The sequence below is a fragment of the Culex quinquefasciatus genome, chromosome 3 (genome assembly GCF_015732765.1).
Source record: "Culex quinquefasciatus strain JHB chromosome 3, VPISU_Cqui_1.0_pri_paternal, whole genome shotgun sequence".
NCBI classification, from domain to species: Eukaryota; Metazoa; Arthropoda; class Insecta; order Diptera; family Culicidae; genus Culex; species Culex quinquefasciatus.
The window spans coordinates 42169529-42185458 of record NC_051863.1 but is presented as its reverse complement, the minus strand read 5'-3'; the positions used below and the strand labels follow the sequence as shown (position 1 = coordinate 42185458).

Sequence of the window (15930 nt, the reverse complement as noted above, 5' to 3'; positions counted from 1 at the left end):
CAACGCTCAGCAAACAAATACAAAGAAATGTCAAACACCCTTCAAAGCTTCGTTTTTCAAGGAAAAATGTCTATGCAAGCCATGAGAAAGTGAAATTATTGACAACCGGAATAGATGTTTAAAGCAAATAGAATCCAAGGGACCGTCGAGGAAGAGATCCTTCAAGCAAGAGAAAATATCGAGGAATAAAGACAATCGAAGTATGCAATTTGAAGGGACTAAGAATTCATCGGTACATGGAGCAATATTGATATCGAGAAGATCGACAGCCAGAGAGTCGACTGTAGTTTTGAAAAAATAATCACTTTTTTTTTACTTTTTTTTGTTCCTGCCAGAAATGATCAGATTAATAATTTTGAGAGCACTTAATAATTCTATGAAAAAGCATCCGTACATGAAAACAAACAACCCAACACCCTCGCGGCATCGATCGTTCCAAGATCCGCAGATCTCAACCGTGCGATCGCTCCATTTACGCACGTTGGACTCGTAGCAGCACGCGTGATTGGACCAGTTTCGGACCTCTCGGACAAACCCCCAGAGCCTCTGGCGTGGAACAGTTTAGCGCGCGCATCGATTAAGGCGGCAATTCCCAACCGGTCACTTCGGTATAAAATGCAGTCCCCCTGATGGTGGTGGACCCTTGGGGGCATGTTTTAGAAAGAAAAAGAAAGTTTGCGCGAAATTAAATAATACTAAAATGTGCGGTAATACGACGGAGCTAGTGGCTAAATGAGGTAATTTTCATACCACGCTCGGTCTACTCGCTCTTGAAGCGGTTGACTGGCGTGGAAACTTGATCTGAGTGGTTCCATCAGACACTAGATACCACCAGCAAGCATCAGTTTATGTTGCCGGTTGCTTGTTGTTTTGTGGGAGGTTGTCGCCGCCACCGATTGATTCGGGCAATGCTCGAGGAGGAAATGAAGCTGTTTGAGTCCGGAGAAGTGGAACTTGCTGTGCGTAAGGGTACGGTTGTGATTAGAGGAAAAAAAAACGGTCGCTGCGGTGAGCCCCTTGCAGCTAGGTTGGGGTTCGACCTGACAACGCGGAAACCTCGGCCTAATGTGGAGCACGACGTCTGCGTGCCGGAGGATTTTTTTTTTGCAAATGGAATTTCCTTACGCAGTGAGGTTTTTTTTTCTGCGTCTTGAATTATCACTTCCTTTGGGTCAGTGTGAGAGGTGATTGATTCTATCGATTGAGAGTGGAAATTCTCTTTCATGTGTCAATCAAATTTATGTTGTTAGATAACACTGTTTCTATTTTACTTTCAAAGCATGTGTTATCAATTTCAGTAAATTCAACTACTTATTTTCTTATGTTAAATATTTAAAAGGACAAAATAAGGCTTTGGGCTCGAATTAACATATATTTATCAAAATTAAGGCTCTGAAAGATATCATTCACATTTGGCCATTTGGCGGCCATGCTTGTATTAAACATACTTAATCCACCTTTTGGTGGTTAGTGCCTTCCTCACATTCATATAGGGGTCATTCCAGCTCAACTGAGTACACTTTTGGACTCGACCTTCACCGATTTGGACCAAACTTGGAGGGAACGTTTATCTATCGATAGTTAACAGAAATACCAAGTTTGGTGCTGATTGGACCATCCCTCTATTTTTGGCACCGCCCTCTTTTTTGGCGATTTTCTAAAAAACTTTTTTTTCTTTCAATCATAACTTTGCAACTATTTGAGCAAAAGACTTTCTACAGGTTGCATTTTATAGAAAATTGTCCAAGGAATTCGATAAAAATAAAATTTTAACCCTTAAATGCCCACTTATATTATATTTTATCGTTTTAAGTATAAAAATTCAGTTTTGACCAATTGCTTATATTTTTATTTGTTTTATTTTATCACCATCGTGTTTCCCGGACAATTTTACATAATAATCAATGTAGACTTCAAACTAAAATGAACTATTGACGAGATACAGCGATTTTACTGAAAAAAGTTTGATTTTGCGCAGCACTCGGAAGTTCATGGTGTACTTTTCAACAAAAAGGAATGAATCTCGCATAATTCGGTTTTTATATGTGAGAAGCTTGTTTCGGATTTGAATTCATAGGACAGAGTGCAGTGCAAAATCAAACTTTTTTCAGTAAAATCGCTGTATCTCGCCAATAGTTCATTTTAGTTTGAAGTCAATATTGATTATTATGTGAAATTGTCCGGGGAACACGATGGCGATAAAATAAAAAAAAATAAAAATATAATCAATTGGTCAAAACTGAGTTTTTATACTTAAAACGTTAAAATATAATATAAGTGGACATTTAAGGGTTAAAATTTTATTTTTATCGAATTCCTTGGACAATTTTCTATAAAATGCAACCTGTAGAAAGTCTTTTGCTCAAATAGTTGCAAAGTTATGATTGAAAGAAAAAAAAAGTTTTTTAGAAAATCGCCAAAAAAGAGGGCGGTGCCAAAAATAGAGGGATGGTCCAATTAGCACACAAACTAGGGATTTCTGTTAACTATCGATAGATAAACGTTCCCTCCAAGTTTGGTCCAAATCGGTGAAGGTCGAGTCCAAAAGTGTACTCAGTTGACCTGGAATGACCCATAGTGAATACATTCAATCAGAATTGCACCAACTTAAATCTTTCATCAAAATGGTCTTTTGATTACCAATCCAACGATGGGTCTCACGATGGATCCGTACAACAGTGCTCATAACTTTTGATAGGGATGTTAGTTCTTCAATATTTTGGACGCGTGGAAAATGGCTTCTAATTACCCTTCCAACAATGTGTGACCCTAAGACGGATCGAATGAGACCAAAAAAGACAAAATTAGATGAGCCAGTGCCGAGATAACCCAGTGCAAATTTTTTGATCAGCATCCCACCACACACACAGACATTTGCTCAGTGAGGTGAGGAAGGCAAAAACATGTAAAGAGAAGCACGTTAGGCCATTGCAAATAATTATTCAAAGTTTATGTCCGCTTGCCTTAAAATTTGGTCGAAAAGGGGGGAATTTTTTATTTTTTAACTTCAAAATGTTTATAAAAATAGAAGTCTAATCAACTGAAACCAATCTAAAATGCATTTTTCTGCATTGATAATCCTATTTAGTATGCTTGAACCCATTTAAAAATATGTTTTATAAAATTCCGATGGACTGCACCGCAAAAAAAATCTTCATCAAAAATCACTTTTTTATGCTAAAACCATGGATGGAAAATCTTAACGTTTATACTTATTTTTCTTTTTGAGGGACAGTAACTTCAAAAATATTTGCAACGGCCTTATCAACATAAAAATATACATAACTTCAAATCGTGCAAACTATCGAAATTTATGTGGAGTACTCTTCGATTGCAAATTAAATTTTACATCTAAAAACAAAGTCAAATATTTTTCGATCAACGTTTTTAGATCAGTTTTTTTTAATTTCCTGCAAGAATCTCACACATTTGGTCAATATTGGGCGAGATTGGGGAGACTTGATCCCCGGGGCATGGGGGTAAAAAATTAGCTTTGCTCTAGATAGTTGATCGAAATTGACTAAAACTCATTGTAAGAAAACAAAGAAAAAAAATGTTAAGATAGAGTTACACACACTTTTCTAAAAAGTGCTGCAAAAAACCTCCAAGAGATCTTTTTTCTTTGTTTTGATATGTATAGAAAACACCCAAAATTTATTCAAAAAAATATTTTTTTTACTCGAATTGTTTGATAAACTTATCAACTCCAAAACCCATAGGCATTTCATAGGATATTGGCATAACCTTAGATGGTCATAATTTTCAATTTCATGATGTTTGATATGTCGCATGATAGGGTTTTTTGCATACTCTGGAAGTGTCCCCTAGTGTCCACCAGTAACCGGTTCCAGAGTGACCATATTGGGTCAGATGATATCGGTATGACCTTAGATGGTTATAATTTTCAATTTCATGAAGTGTGATATGTCGCATGATATGCTTCCTTGCATACTCCGGAAGTGTCCCCCAGTGGCCACCGGGAACCGGTTCCGGAGTGACCAGGTTGGGTCAGAGAATATTTACATGACCTCAGATGGTCATAATTTTCATAATTTCTTTACGGGAGCTTAAAGTTGAGGTAATTACCCGTCAAATGCATCCGGAATCAACCAGCTATGTGTTATCGTTTCGGAGATACAGGTCCTCAAAGTCGGGGCCTCAAAAAGGACTTTTTTCGGTTGTAACGGGTTCCCGGTGGCCATAGTATCCAAAACCGGTTCTGCCAGACGGAATCGCAAAGAAGCCATTCTAACCTTTCATTTGCGGCCAAGACATCCAAAATCGGTTAAGATTACGAATTTTGGCAGTCAAAAACATTTCTGGGTCAAATAGACCCGAGTACCATAAGTGTGACTTTTTTTCTGGGGGGAACTTCCGGTGGCCACTGGAAGTTTCCATTTTTTCCATTTTTTCCATTCAAATGTGTGTCTTGGTAAGATACACAAAGTCATAAAATTTCAGCTCTATAAGTGTCAAAGGTCAAAACTTAAGATAACTTTTATCATGCTCTTGGGTCATATAGACCCGAAGATCATGCCCGGGTTAAATTTATCGTCATACTATTTTACAATCAATTGTTTTTTAAAAAAGTACGCTTAGGGAGACTTGATCCCTGCATTTTTACAGTCGATGGAATCAGCCTCAAGCTTAATTAATTGGGCTGGGTTTTCGTACATAGTTTCCTTTAGTATAGTTGTACATAACTTACTGCAGTTTGAACCATTTTTCAAATGTTTTGTTAGCAGCTTTTGTAAACATGCTCAATTTTTGGTTTAAAAAAATATTTTAAGTTTTTAAATATTTTACATACTAACCTTGTTATATTTTGAACATAAACGTACAAGTTTTATGTAAAATTGCTGAAACTAATAAAAAATTAAAAATTTGGATGAATAATAAACATTTTGCTTAAGATTTCTTCAAAATGTTGAAAGGGGAATCAAGTTACCCCTAACATTTTGAAAATGCCGGTTTAAAATATTTTTTTTAAACACTTGGCATGATTCGAAAAGTTCATCTAATGAATTACCCTTATCATTCAAACATAATTGAATGTTTAAGCTTTCAATTGATCCAAAAAGTTCAAAGTTTTGTGAGAAATTGACAGAGGTATGTGCGATACAAAAAAGGGGGATTAAGTCTCCCCACTCTCCCCTACAACCCAACCCCGCCTTTAGACGGACTTCGTTTTTAAAAATTGCCAAAAATCCAATTTTCAACCAATTTTTGATCTTCAAAAAGCATTGGAAATAAGAATTCTTAAAATTTAAGAAAATTTTAAAGCCAATGTTTTTAAAATGTCATTTTTAGGGGTCTAACATTTCCTATATTTTAAGTTAAAAGAAGTATGCGGTAATTTTTCTAGTGTCCCAGACTATGCCATTAGGGGAAGGTGGGGCAAGACGACCATATGGGGCAAGAGGAACAATCGCTCCTACGGCCGTAATTTTTACAATTTTGATTATTTCCAGTATGAGGAATTGTTGCTAGCAATGCAATTAGCTGATTCTACTACCACATAACCGCCAAAATGACGTAAACGCCACGGGGCATAAAATTTAATGAAGTTTTTTTCAAAACCTTTTTTTTCTTATAATATTTGGAAAGTACAAAATAAGGCTTAGGGTTCGTTTTAAGGCTCATTTTATCAAAATGCTATTTTTCCTAGATCAGTAGTGTCCCTACAAATGACTTGCCACTATTACAAAGTATGATTTAACTTTTGGTTATTTTTGTTGAGAGCTTTTAAAAAATCTTGTTCAGGTGGGGCAAGTGTACCATATGGATTTTTAGTATGGAAAAATTACGAATTGCTGCAAGAACATATTTTATTGGGAAATAAATACATGAAAGTACTTAAGAACTGATAAACAATCGTTAAAAAAAATTGTTCATACAAAGTATAGTGATATTACAAAAATTTACTATTTATCATCGAAGTAGTATTTTTTTTTCGTAAAAGCGATAAAACTTTTAGTAAAATATCATTATTTAATCTAAAAATGAAGAAACCATTCAAATACATTCTAATCTGATGTATCTAAGTGATAACAGTTTAATTGTTAGCAAATTAACATGTTTTTTCATACATTGTTCCTCTTGCCCCAACGGGTTGTTCGTCTTGCCCCACTAGTTGAGTAGAACGTACGGAAAATCAAAATTTTAAAATCAATTTTTCACATTAAAAAACAGGATTTTTTAAAAACTTGTTTTAACAAAGTCTTAGTCAAGACCTAGAATAAGATGATTATAATAAAATCCGACAGATTTTTTAACTTTTTAATGGGTTATAACGAGCATTTCCTTAGCTTGTTACACTTGCCCCACTTTCCCCTACGCATTTTTCTACAATTTAAATGATGATGGTGTCATTCTAAAGCAGAAAATGTGAAAAACAAGCAAAAAATTTAAAAAAAAAACTGTAAAACATGAAAAAAATAGATAGGCAAAATGTGATGATAGGAGGTGGTAGAATAGGCCAAATACTATCGAAAACAAACATAAACTAAACAAGATAAATGCAAATTAAAAATCATAAAATGAAACAAGAAAAACATAAAACAAAAAAAATTGAGCAGTTGAGAGTTAACCTTAACCGATTTGGCTCAACATTGGCACAGTTCTTATTATTGCCTAAAGAATCGAGCCAGGGGGTAGCTCTTCAGATTTTCCAAAATTTTCAATTTTTCTTGTCACCCTACTGAACAGCCACAAAATATAGTCCTTACTTAGATAGCAAAACTTTTTCGCAAACTTAAAGGATAGTTTGCTAGCTCGTCTGAAAGTGATTTATGACTATGATATAATTACTGCTTAAGAGGCAGTATTTGTAGATTCTGCTCGGTTTGTTCTAGAGGTCGTATCGAGGTGCTCCGATTTGGATGAAACTTTCAGGGTTTGTTTGTCTATACATGAGATGAACTCATGCCAAATATGAGCCCTCTACGACAAAGGGAAGTGAGGTAAAACGGGCATTGAAGTTTGAGGCCCAAAAACATGAAAAATAATAAATATGCTCGCATTTCCGTAAAACTTCATCAATTCCAACTCTCTTAGATGCATTCGAATGGTCTTTTGAAGCCCTTAAAAATGTGCTATAGACACCCAGGATTGGTTTGAATTTTTCTCATAGCTTTTGCAAATTACTGTTAAAAATGGATTATTTTAAAACCTTAATATCTTTTTCCAACAGCCTCCAACACCCATACTCCCACAGGTCAAAAGTTAGGGAATTTCATGGGCTATAAGCCTACGGTAATAACTTTTTGGCCAATCGCAGTTTTTCTCATAGTTTTACGATTTTTCTATAACAAACATTTTACAACGTTGGTTTTTGCCTTGTAGGCCTCCATAGCGGCACTTTTTGGTCTCAATTTTGACATATTCGGAATCCTCAGGAAATTTTACATAAGATTGAGATGTTGGAGTTATGAATTTGATAAAGAAAATAATGAAATAAAACATTTATGAAAAAAAGTCTGATTTATCATACCCTGTGTTCAATACGTCAAATGCTGTATCAAGTAGGCGAATACCTGTTTTACCCCTAATCCAACAAATTGATAAAAAATATTTTAATTCATTCTAAATAGCATTTTTTCCAATCAAATTCAAAATTCCAACACCTCAATCTAATGTAAATTTTTTTGAGGATTCCGAATATGTCAAAATTGAAACCAAAAAGTGCCGCTATGGAGGCCTACAGGGCAAAAACCAACGTTGTAAAATGTTTGTTATAGAAAAATCGTAAAACTATGAGAAAAACTGCGATTGGCCAAAAAGTTATGACCGTAGGCTTATAGTCCATGAAATTCCCTAACTTTTGACCTATGGGAGTATGGGTGTTGGAGGCTGTTGGAAAAAGATATTAAGGTTTTAAAATAATCCATTTTTAACAGTAATTTGCAAAAGCTATGAGAAAAAGTCAAACCAATCCTGGATGTCTATAGCACATTTTGAAGGGCTTCAAAAGACCATTCGAATGCATCTAAGAGAGTTGGAATTGATGAAGTTTTACGGAAATGCGAGCATATTTAGGATTTTTCATGTTTTTTGGACCTCAAACTTCAATGCCCGTTTTACCCCACTTCCCTTTGTCGTAGAGGGCTCATATTTGGCATGAGTTCATCTCATGTATAGACAAACAAACCCTGAAAGTTTCATCCAAATCGGAGCACCTTGATACGACCTGTTTCACATCGGTGAAAAACTCGCTCTTAAAACCCGTTTTTGTGTCAAAGACATCAACAATTGCAGATTTGATTGCCTCACAAAAAACGTATACAGCATCACTTAAAATGTTTTACGATCGTCAAATGCAATCCTTTCTGTTACACCGCAACTGCAATTACGATCCATTCAAATCAAAGTGAAAGATAGTCACACAATTGTCGCTAAACGGTCTCTTCCTACAAAGACCGTCACACTTGTCCACACAGCTCCACTGACGGAGGGGAAGGGGGACAGACATTAAGGATGTTGGCATTAATGAGCATAACACTAATCAATCAACAGCCCAGCCTCTTCCTCACGATCCCCGGAGCTGCGCAGCAGCTTGGTCCGGTTTGGTACTAATTCTATGCCATAAACTAGATTACACAATTCAACAAAAGCTCCGCTATCGGCCATCGATCATGTTATGGTTTAGCTTTTTCAAACGTGCGGTCTTGCCTGCTCACAACACACGAGGGAAGCCCAACTCGAGCACTCCTCTTCCTGGGTTCAGCAGGTTTCGTCGGCACACAGGGCTACTGGACATGGACGGCCAGCGGTGGTAATCCAACACTCACGGAGACCCTCATCGAATCATAAAACAAGGAGAAGCAAGCAAAAAAAATGTGCCTCACAAACTGCCAACCGATCGAGAAATTAAGAAAATAAACTGCACAAACACCGGCTAAGGAGTACAGTGAGGTTTCATTTAGTGCTGTTGAAACATTTCACTTTTTTTTTTAATTTCCGTGGTTGCCTAAAATGATTTCTTAGCATTTGACTCAACATTTACAATTTTAGTCATTGGCAGGAATTTCACTAAAATTTAATTCTGTCGATTGAAGTTTGTTCAGGGAGCCCAAATCTATCATACCTTAACGAAACTGAAGCGTTTACTAACATCAACTTCTAAAACTTCTACTTTTTTTCAACTTCTAAATTTTTATAACATTCCTACAATTTGCCGAAGAATCCAAATCGATCAGAAATCCCGTCTGCAAATACAGATGTTCGGAAGTGTTCATATCCTTTTTGTAAAAACCCTCCCAATTTCTTCATGAGGAAACCAATTATGCACCATGGCCTAGTTGGAATGAAGGAAAGTCTCATCAAAAAAATTATGTAGTCTTAGTTAAACAATTTCCATACCTAACGAAAACTGACTGCCCCTCACACTGCGGTCTCTTTTGGTCCGGTCGCTTTAAGGGCTTCCAAGCTGGGCAAACTTCCAACTTGGAAGTCCCAAGCAGGTAGGAGAGCAAGCGAAGCAAACAAAAAATGATACTAAAAAATACGTTTTTAGTTCCGTAAGTGAAAGTGGTTTGATTTTGATCTTAAATTCTTTCGCTGGCCAGCTTGGGCCACTGATATCATTAGGGATCGTGGGGCAGGTCGGTTGATGCAACAACAACAACAACCACCCCTCGGCTTAGACCCCTTTAATGGGCGGTCAGTTTGCAGTCCACACCGGTTCGTCATTTCCCTAAACACCAGCCAACTGGACCGACCGCGACGTGTGTCAGACGTCCGTCAACGCGTGATGACCAGCCGGACATGCCGGGTCGCTGAGAGTAGATCAGGTCCACAACCAGGCACAGGTTGTTGGTGGTTGGTGCTTGATGGCGGTTGAAACCATATTAGGTGGAATGTCATAATTGTACACATAGTGGAAGATAGCCGAGGATTTGGAATATGATAATCTGTGAGAGTGAAATAAGAGCTTGTTTATTAAATTACTTGAGCTGTGTAAATAATTTCTTGGGGGTGTTTTGGCAAATTTAAACCAGCGAAGTAAAAATAAAAGAGAAAAAAAAATAACATATTTGTTTTAAGATGCAGCAGAATTACAACAATCGAGTAAAAAAATGCTTGGAAATTACCAATTTTTTTGTGGCTTTCTCAAGAGGTGACCATGATGAATGTTGAACAACTATGAAATTGAAATATAACTAGGCAATCGTTGAATCCAAATCTGAATAAAAATATTCTATTAAGCTCAAAATTGAGGAGCTATACTCGTTGGATATCAATATTTCGCCATATTGCATCATGTTTGAAACAGAGATTTTGCTCCTTAAATTTGATATTTTGGGGGGAAATGAGTTTTGACCAATGATTCAACTTAACGTCGAAATTACCATCATGTTATACATCGTTGGTAAGGTCATCAAAAATCCTTTCCAAAGAGTCCAAAACATTGGAGATCTGGCAACCCTATCCCGAGTTATTCCCACTTAAGTGTTATTTGAGTACTTTTTTGAAGCCGGATCTCACTTAAATGTATTTCAACTAAGTCCAGACCCATTATCTGACCCACCATTAATTAGATAATTGAAAAATCTTTCCAACAAGTCCCAAACATTGAAAATCTTGCAACCGTGCCTCGAGTTATGCCCACTTAAGTGATACTTAGGTACTTTTTGAGGCCAAATTTCACTTTTTTTTGAGCTATTAAGTGATATTTGTGTGCTTTTTTATTGCGGATTTTAAGAAAAATTAGATGAAATTTGTTACTGACCAGTCTAAATAGAATTACCAGAATTACTGGCAATATGTCACGAATTACTATGATTTCCCAGAATTACTTGGGATTTCCAGAAACCACGCAGAATTGCTCAAATTTATAAAAATAACTTGGAATTACTGACTAGCTTCCAGCATGTTGAGAAAAGTCTTTGGAATTGGAACGAATGACAGCTGTCAAACGCAAAAAACCACGTGCTTGGCAATAGAGCGTCCAACCCGGGAATTCCCGGCACAAAATTCTTGGAATTTTTATATGTTGTACGGAGAATACCCGGAATCAAACAAAAATCTTTATTTGGCCTGGAAATTACATTAGTCTTACAATTAATAAGTTTAAACTTTTCTATAAGGGTAATTCTCTACCAACACACACGAAATCGGGAAAAGTTGCCCCGACCCCTCTTCGATTTGCGTGAAACTTTGTCCTAAGGAGTAACTTTTGACCCTGATCACGAATCCGAGGTCCTCTTTTTTGATATCTCGTGACGGAGGGGCGGTACGACCCCTTCCATTTTGAACATGCGAAAAAAGAGGTGTTTCTCAATCATTTGCAGCCTGAAACGGTGATGAGATAAAAATTTGGTGTCAAGGGGACTATTATGTAAAATTAGACGCCCGATTTGATGGCGTACTCAGAATTCGAAAAACGTATTTTCATCGGTTTTGAAAATTCTCCCATTTTCCGTTACTTGACTGTAAAAAATTTGGAACATGTCATTTTATGGGAAATTTAATGTATTTTCGAATCTACATTGACCAAGAAGGGTCATTTTTTCATTTAGAACAAAATTTTTCATTTTAAAATTTCGTGCTTTTTCTAACTTTGCAGGGTTATTTTTTAGAGTGTAACAATGTTCTACAAAGTTATAGAGCAGACAATTACAAAAATTTTGATATATAGACATAAGGGGTTTGCTTGTAAACATCACGAGTTATCGCGATTTTACGAAAAAAAAGTTTTGAAAAAGTTACTTTTTGCGTTTCTCTTTGTTTCGTCGTCCGTGGGTGACCATGAACGGCCATGATCGATGACGACCAACTTTTTCAAAACTTTTTTTCGTAAAATCGCGATAACTCGTGATGTTTATAAGCAAACCCCTTATGTCTATATATCAACATTTTTGTAATTGTCTGCTCTACAACTTTGTAGAACATTGTTACACTCTAAAAAATAACCCTGCAATGTTAGAAAAAACACGAAATTTTAAAATGAAAAATTTTGTTCTAAATGACAAAATGACCCTTCTGGGTCAATGTAGATTCGAAAAGTACATTAAATTTCCCATAAAATGACATGTTCCAAATTTTTTTACAGTCAAGTAACGGAAAATGGGAGAATTTTCAAAACTTTTTTAATGTTTTTTTTTCGATGAAAAATACGTTTTTGGAATTCTGAGTACGCCATCAAATCGGGCGTCTAATTTTACATAATAGTCCCCTTGACACCAAATTTTTATCTCATCACCGTTTCAGGCTGCAAATGATTGAGAAACACCTCTTTTTTCGCATGTTCAAAATGGAAGGGGTCGTACCGCCCCTCCGTCACGAGATATCAAAAAACGGACCTCGGATTCGTGATCAGGGACAAAAGTTACCCCTTAGGACAAAGTTTCACGCAAATCGAAGAGGGGTCGGGGCAACTGCTGTGTGTGTTGGCGGAGAATTACCCATAATTTTACATAAATTAGGACCATTTTATTTGTTGTCATTTTTGTTTTTAGACATCTTAAGCCAATTTTCAAGCTGTTTTAGTCATGTCATTTAGAAATAAATTTTAAAAAAAATGTATAAGATACATATTTCATTTGAATTAGAAATGTGCTGCCCCTGATCGCATAAATGTCCCATATGCATTTTCATCGATTTCGAGTTTTTGATGCAGTTTGGTTCAAAATCGTGTGCTCTTTCAAAAGAGCCTATACTGCCCATAATTGAAAATTCGGCTATTATGCCAAATCAAGTATTCCGAGAAAAACGCGTTTTAGTGTTTAACACAAAATCTCCGTCAAGGTAATTTCCCATAAGAGTGGCATATTAGCCGTTTGGTTTTTCGCATCGGCAGCCAAGTCTAGACACTATTTCAGTAAAATTCAAGTTCCAGAAGATGCGTTGGAACGTCCTCTACCACCTGGTGCTAATATCTCGTTTTTGCCAAAAGTGGATATTAGCCGTTTTTTCAATGGTGGGCAGTATAACATCCAGTATTTTGTTCTAGAAATCAAGAGGAAATCCAGTTTTTTCGCGAAAACTTAACACGTAGCCTTATGTATGGGACAAACTTTAAATGCGTTTTTCTCAGCTTGCTGTTTTTGCACATGGGACATTTATGCGAACATGGGCAGTGTGGTGCATATAAAATTCAAAACACAACAGAGAACAAAAAAAAATGTTTTAGCTATCTAAAAACTGCTATCCTTGTTTAGATTGATATTAATAGTATTGAGCTAATTCTATAAATTTAAAGCTTGAAAAACATAGCAAATATAAAGAAAACATGGATTTTATAACTTTTTCAAAAACTTCCCGGGAATATATAAATATTTTTCCCGTTTTCCGGGAAATTCAAAACCTGGGAAAATTGGACGTCCTTCTTGGAAATCATCGATCAATTGGGTAAACATCAACATCACTTTGACAAATTATTTTGGCGTTTGAGTGCATTTAAAAATCAAAGCACAACAAAGAACAAAAAAAATCTTTAAAACTATTGAAAAGTGCTATCCTTGTTAAGATTGATATTAATAGTATTGAGCTAAAAGTATGATTTTAAAGCATGAAAAACATAACAAATATAAAAAAATAGATTTTATGACGTTTTAAAAAAAATCCCGGGAATAAAAATTATTTTTTTCCGTTTTCCGGGAAACTCAAAACCTGGGAAAATTGGACACCCTACTTGGAAATCATTGAAAATGGCGTAGATATCAACATCAGTTTGACAATTGATTTGGACGTTTGAGTGCTTTTTCATCCGAATACATTTGAATTAGAGAACATCCAAATTTGCGAACATTCCGAATCCGCTCTGTACTTATTGCAACCATAAAAGGCATCAAGGAAAAGCAAAATGCATTCTGCCTGTAAAGAATTACTAGTAGTTACATGAATTAATGGGAAATACACGAATTACTGAGTTACTATGGAATTACACGAATTACTACGGAATTACTAGGTAATTCCAGAATTACAGGAATTACTGCAGAATTGCGAAGTAATTCTGAAATTACTAAATTACTTGCTCAAAATCCAAATGATCCCGTATTAGCTATAACTATGATTTCATAAATGAAAATTAATAGGCATTAAATAGAATCATAAAAGGTATATCGAAATTATCTTTTAACAGTTATTTTCAATTATTTTATTATTTTCCGAAGTATGTTTTCACAAAAAAGAATCATGGAATTATCAGGATTACTGGGATTATTGGTAATTACCAGGATTACTCTGGAATTACTCAGTAAATCTGGAATTACGGAATTACTTGCTCAAATTCCAAGTAATTCCGGATTAGTGACCAGTCTGACACGATGCTGGAAACCCTTTGGGCACATACAGTTCTGGTCAAAAGTATATGACATTGGGCGATTTGTCAAACCTAACTCCAAATTCAAATTGCTGATGTTCGTTCTTGTTTCGACCAAATCTCATGAAATTTTCAGCATAAGTATTGCGGGATGTCTTCTTTCAGATGCTTTTTGAAAAACTTAGCTACCTATTATAATTATCATTTGTCGTCCAATGTCATGTCATACACTTCTTTCTATATCAACATTTTTAACCTTATTTTGAATGTTCAAATATAACGCTCAGCTTTGTTTCTAACGTACAAATTCAACCTGACCGACTCCATCTACCTGGTGGACTACCCGCTGGTTTACATTTTGGGGTGGTCGCGCCACTTGTGTCATGTGATTATTTCAAAGAACGGCCGGTGACGACCACCCACTCCATGGGAGCAGGGACGCAGGAGGAACTGTGAGAAAACCGGCTCGCTTGACATACCTTTCGCATTAACCCTTGCGATGGTGATTTTGAGGTCCAACGTCAACTTGAGCCACTTCAGAGGACTACGTGTCGTAATATGAATTGTGAGTAGTGCATAAAGGGAATGCATTATAGTGCGAATTGGGTTTTTGATTTTGACTCGTAAGTGAGTAACTCAACGCACAGTCAGAGATGTAAAAGTTTTATGTTTTAATTGTATAGCCTGGGACAAGTTACTTTTCGAAAAAAGAGTTGTTCACGGCACTGACCCAGGTGACCTGCATGCAACCTGCGGCAGGTAGAAAAGACTTTCCCAAACAAAAGCCAGCATTATCGTGAATGGTCTCCACAGCGACCGTTGCGAATAAGCGAAGGCCTTTCGCCGTGGGACAGTGTCCGCAGGACCGCTTTACTGCACGTGAAAGGGAAATGCGAGGGACTGCGGTTAAACTGCCCCGGCTGCTGGCACGCGGGTTGATCCATTTCTCCGCGGCCGAATTTGGGCATGAATCCGGTGAGTTATGCAATCCAGGTGCACCAGGTAGTCGCATTTTTCGGCGGCGCATGGCGACGCGGTGTGTAATGTCGAGTTGATACACATGTAGAGTATGAGGGAGGGTGCAATGGACCCGCGGACAACCTTGGTGTGATGGGAAGGAGATACTTGCACGTGATGTCTACATTCGAGAGCATGGGTTGGGTATTATGAGATAAGATGAATTATTACCGAAAAAACTTTGCATCTTACATCTGGAAACAGCTGTATGAGTTGGTAGAGAATGACTCAAATACAAGAAACATTCAGAATAATAATGATTTCCCTTAGAACTTCGACCTTTGTAGGTCGTTCAATAATCAAAATTGCCTAAGAGTCACATAATGTGTGACCTAAATCCGTGTAACCGATATGACAACACGTGGTGTCATAATCAAGCTTCTTACATGTTGTCACCCAAAGCAATCCAATAGCTCCGAAGATAACAGTTTTACTATCCCCTATAAAATTTATCAGATCATCTAGATGACACCTATTACTACTCATTTACCACCAAAAATACGAGATGAACCCCACAAACCCATCGATCAAAAACAACAAACCTTCAGATGGCCCCAATGATACACCTCCGACCTGAAGAACTATCCAACTAACACCAAAGGGAGGTATCTCAGCCAACCTTGCACGGGTTGATTACCTATGCCAGCGGT

At 36.7% G+C, this 15930-nt stretch overlaps 1 protein-coding gene across 1 annotated transcript in view; it reads right to left on the bottom strand.

Annotated features, from left to right (window-relative positions):
• The window catches only part of LOC119770296 (extensin-3-like), a 46610-nt gene that overhangs the window by 26833 nt on the left and 3847 nt on the right, over positions 1-15930 (bottom strand). The gene's annotated exons all lie outside the window — the stretch shown is intronic.